Source organism: Triticum urartu, chromosome 3 (assembly GCF_003073215.2).
Source record: "Triticum urartu cultivar G1812 chromosome 3, Tu2.1, whole genome shotgun sequence".
Taxonomy (NCBI): Eukaryota; Viridiplantae; Streptophyta; class Magnoliopsida; order Poales; family Poaceae; genus Triticum; species Triticum urartu.
The window spans coordinates 570,211,170-570,216,954 of record NC_053024.1 but is presented as its reverse complement, the minus strand read 5'-3'; positions in this window follow the sequence as shown (position 1 = coordinate 570,216,954).

The following is a 5,785-nucleotide window of genomic DNA, read 5'->3' as shown; positions in this document are numbered from 1 at the left end:
AGAGTTGATACTATGAACTTGAGGTTGTTTCCTCGGAAAGTGTACCGTATGCTCATTTCCATTAACATGAAAAGTGACATTGCCTTTAGTGCAATCAATAACAGCCCCTACAGTGTTCAAAAAGGGTCTTCCAAGAATAATAGACATACTATCGTCCTCGGGAATATCAAGAATAACAAAGTCCGTTAAAATAGTAACGTTTGCAACTACAACAGGCACATCCTCACAAATACCGACAGGTATAGCAGTTGATTTATCACCCATTTGCAAAGATATTTCAGTAGGTATCAACTTATTCAAATCAAGTCTATGATATAAAGAGAGAGGCATAACACTAACACCGGCTCCAAGATCACATAAAGCAGTTTTAACATAGTTTCTTTTAATGGAGCATGGTATAGTGGGTACTCCTGGATCTCCAAGTTTCTTTGGTATTCCACCATTAAAAGTATAATTAGCAAGCATGGTGGAAATTTCAGCTTCCTGTATCTTTCTTTTATTTGTAATTATATCTTTCATGTACTTAGCATAACGATTGGTTTTGAGCATATCCGTTAATCGCATATGCAAAAAGATAGGTCTAATCATTTCAGCAAAGCGCTCAAAATCCTCATCATCTTTTTTCTTGGATGGTTTGGGAGGAAAAGGCATGGGTTTCTGAACCCAAGGCTCTCTTTCCTTACCGTGTTTCCTAGCAACAAAGTTTTTCTTATCATAATGTTGATTCTTTGATTGTGGGTTATCAAGATCAACAGCAGGTTCAATTTCTATGTCATTATCATTACTAGGTTGAGCATCATCATGAACATTATTATTAACATTATCACTAGTTCGGGTTCATTACCAGATTGTGTTTCAGCATCAGAAATAGAAATATTGTTTGGATTCTCAGGTGTTTCAACAATAGGATCACTAGAAGCATGCAAAGTCCTATCATTTTTCTTTTTCTTCTTTTTAGACGAACTAGGTGCATCTATATTATTTCTCTGGGAATCTTGCTCAATTCTCTTAGGATGGCCTTCAGGATACATAGGTTCCTCAGTCATTCTACCACCTCTAGTCATAATTCTAACAGTATTATCATTATCCTTACTATTCAATTCATTGAGCAAATCATTTTGAGCCTTAAGTACTTGTTCTACTTGAGTGGTAACCATAGAAGCATGTTTACTAATAAGTTTAAGTTCACCTTTAACATTAGCCATATAATCACCCAAGTGTTCAAGCATATTTGAATTGTATTTCAATTGTCTACCAAAATAAGCATTAAAATCTTCTTGCTTAGCCATAAATCTATCAAACTCATCTAAACATGGGCTAGCAAATTTAGTAAATGGGATTTCAGCTTTATCATATCTATAGAGAGAATTTACCTTTACTACATGTGTCGGGTTATCAAGACCATGAGTTTCTTCATAGGTAATGGATTAAGATCATATGTTTCTTCAATAGGCGGTAAATTAAGACCATGTATTTCTTCAATAAGAGGTAAATTCTTAACATCTTCAGCTTTAATACCTTTTTCTTTCATAGATTTCTTTGCCTCTTGCATATCTTCAGCACTGAGAAATAGAATACCCCTCTTCTTCGGAGTTGGTTTAGGAATAGGCTCAGGAACTGGCTCCGGAGGTGTCCAATTATTTTCATTTGTCAACATATTATTCAATAGAATTTCAGCTTCATCCGGTGTTCTTTCCCTGAAAACAGAACTAGCACAACTATCCAGGTAATCTCTGGAGGCATCGATTAGTCCATTATAAAAGATATCAAGTATTTCATTTTTCTTAAGAGGATGATCAGGCAAAGCATTAAGTAATTGGAGAAGCCTCCCCCAAGCTTGTGGGAGACTCTCTTCTTCAATTTGCACAAAATTATATATATCCCTTAAAGCAGCTTGTTTCTTATGAGCAGGGAAATATTTAGCAGAGAAGCAATAAATCATATCCTGGGGACTACGCACACAACCAGGATCAAGAGAATTAAATCATATCTTAACATCACCCTTTAATGAGAACGGAAATATTTTAAGGATATAAAAGTAACGAGTTCTCTCATCTTTAGTGAACAGGGTGGCTATATCATTCAGTTTAGTAAGATGTGCCACAACAGTTTCAGATTCATAACCATGAAAAGGATCACATTCAACCAAAGTAATTATATCAGGATCAACAAGAATTCATAATCCTTATCAGTAACACAGATAGGTGAAGTAGCAAAAGCAGGGCCAGGTTTCATCTAGCATTTATAGATTGCTTATTCCATTTAGCTAATAACCTTTTGAGTTCATATCTATCTTTGCAAGCTAAAATAGCTAAAGAGGCTTCTTGATCCAAAACATAACCCTTAGGAATAACAAGTGATTCTTCATCATCACTTTCATCAGTATTATCAGATTCAATATTTTCAATCTCTCTAGCCCTAGCAAGTTGTTCATCAAGAAATTCACCAAGTGGCACAGTAGTATCAAGCATAGAAGTAGTTTCATCATAAGTATCATGTATAGCAGAAGTGGCATCATCGATAACATGCGACATATCAGAACGAATAGCAGAAGCAGGTTTAGGTGTCGCAAGCTTACTCAAAACAGAAGGTGAATCAAGTGCAGAGCTATATGGCAGTTCCTTACCTCCCCTCGTAGTTGAGGGATAGATCTTGGTTTTTGGATCTCTCAAGTTCTTCATAATGATAAGCAGATATATATCCCAAGTGACTCAAAGAATAGAGCTATGCTCCCCGGCAACGGCGCCAGAAATTAGTCTTGATAACCCACAAGTATAGGGGATCGCAATAGTTTTCGAGGGTAGAGTATTCAACCCAAATTTTTGATTCGACACAAGGGGAGCCAAAGAATATTCTCAAGTATTAGCAGAGGTTGTCAATTCAACCACACCTGGAAACTTAATATCTGCAGCAAAGTGTTTAGTAGCAAAGTAATATGATAGTAGTGGTAACGGTAGCAAAAGGTAACAGTAGTAAAAGTAGTGTTTTTGGTATTTTGTAGTGATGATAGCAATAGCAACGGAAAAGTAAATAAGCGAAGAACAATATATGGAAAGCTCGTAGGCAATGGATCCGTGATGGAGAATTATGCCGGATGCGGTTCATCATGTAACAATCATAACCTAGGGTGACACAGAACTAGCTCCAGTTCATGAATGTAATGTTGGCATGTATTCCGAATATAGTCATACATGCTTATGGAAAATAACTTGCATGACATCTTTTGTCCTACCCTCCCGTGGCAGCGGGGTCCTTATGGAAACTAAGGGATATTAGGGCCTCCTTTTAATAGAGTATCGGAACAAAGCATTAACACATAGTGAATACTTGAACTCCTCAAACTATGGTCATCACTGGTAAGTATCCCGATTATTGTCACTTCGGGGTTAACGGGTCATAACACATCATAGGTGACTATAGACTTGCAAGATAGGATCAAGAACTCTCATATATTGATGAAAACATAATAGGTTCAGATCTGAAATCATGGCACTCGAGCCCTAGTGACAAGCATTAAGCATAGCAAAGTCATAGCAACATCAATCTCAGAACATAGTGGATACTAGGGATCAAACCCTAACAAAACTAACTCGATTACATGATAAATCTCATCCAACCCATCACCGTCCAGCAAGCCTACGATGGAATTACTCACGCACGGTGGTGAGCATCATGAAATTGGTGATGGAGGATGGTTGATGATGACGATGGCGATGGATTCCCCTCTCTGGAGCCCCGAACGAACTCCAGGTCAGCCCTCCCAAGAGGTTTTAGGGCTTGGCGGCGGCTCCATATCGTAAAACGCGATGAATTCTTCTCTCTGTTTTTTTTCTCCCCAAAACACAATATATAGAGTTGGAGTTGGAGTCAGAGAGGCACCAGGGGGGCCATGAGGTAGGGGGCGCGCCCCCCACCCTCATGGACAGGTGGTGGGCCCCCTAGCCTTCATCTTTTGCAGGTATTTTTTATATTTTCCAAAAAGTTGCTCCGTGAAGTTTCATGTCATTCCGAGAACGTTTGTTTCTGCACATAAATAACACCATGGTAATTCTGCTGAAAATAGCGTCAGTCTGGGTTAGTTCCATTCAAATCATGCAAGTTAGAGTCCAAAACAAGGGCAAAAGTGTTTGGAAAAGTAGATACGATGGAGACGTATCACTCATTGATATCATGCTTAGGTGAAATAGATCTAAGTTTCAAAGAATCAACATCAAGAGAAATTCTATCCACGTTCCTAGCCAACTCATCAATCTTAAGCAATTTTTCTTCAATCAAAGCATTGAAACTCTTTTGCGAACTAATAAATTCTTTAATACTAGATTCAAAATCAGAGGGCATCTTATTATAATTTCCATAAGAATTGTTGTAGGAATTACCTTAATTATTAACGGAATTACTAGGAAACGGCCTAGAATTGAAATTACCTCTATACGCGTTGTTACCAAAATTGTTCCTACCAACAAAATTCACATCCATAGATTCATTATTATTCTCAATCAAAGTAGACAAAGGCATATCATTAGGATCAGTAGGAGCACTCTTATTAGCAAACAATTTCATAAGTTCATCCATCTTTCCACTCAAAACATTAATCTCTTCAATTGCATGCACCTTTTTACTAGTAGATATTTCCGTGTGCCATTGAGAATAATTAACCATAATATTATCTAGGAGTTTAGTAGCTTCTCCTAAAGTTATTTCCATAAAAGTGCCTCCCGTGGCCGAATCTAAAAGATTTCTAGAAGCAAAATTCAATCCGGCATAAAAATTTTGTATAATTATCCATAAATTCAATCCATGTGTAGGGCAATTACGTATCATTAATTTCATGCATCATTAATTTCATCCTCTCCCAAGATTGTGCAACATGCTCATGATCAAGTTGCTTAAAATTCATAATATTGTTTCTAAGAGAGATGATCTTAGCGGGAGGAAAATACTTAGAGATAAAAGCATCTTTGCACTTATTTCATGAATCAATACTATTTTTAGGCAAAGACGAAAACCAAGCTTTAGCATGATCTCTAAGCAAAAAAGGGAAATAGCTTAAGATTAACAATATCATTATCCACATCTTTCTTCTTTTGCATATCACACAAATCAACAAAGTTGTTTAGATGGGTAGCGGCATCTTCACTAGGAAGGCCAGAAAACGGATCTTTCATGACAAGGTTCAGCAAAGGAGTATTAATTTCACAAGATTCAACATCGGTAAGATGAGCAATCAGAGTGCTAATAAAATCATTATTGTTGGTATTGGAAAAGTCACACAATTTAGTATTATCTTGAGCCATGGTGACAAGCAAGCAATCCAACACAGAAGCAAACAAGAAACAGGCAAAAGAGGCAAACTGGAAAAGAGAAGGGGAACAGAAAAAGAGGGCGAATAAAACGGCAAGGGTGAAGTGGGGAGAGGAAAACGAGAGGCAAATGGCAAATAATGTAATGCGAAGGATAAGAGTTGTGATGGGTACTTAGTATGTCTTGACTTGGCGTAGATCTCCCCGGCAACGGCGCCAGAAATCCTTCTTGCTACCTCTTGAGCACTGCGTTGGTTTTCCCTTGAAGAGGAAAGGGTGATGCAGTAAAGCAGTGTAAGTATTTCCCTCAATTTTTGAGAACCAAGGTATCAATCCAGTAGGAGACCATGCGCGAGTCACCTCGTACCTACACAAACAAATAAGAACCTCACAACCAACGCGATAAAGGGGTTGTCAATCCGTTCACGGCCACTTGTAAGAGTGAGATCTGATAGAGATGATAATAATAAGATAAGTATTTTTGA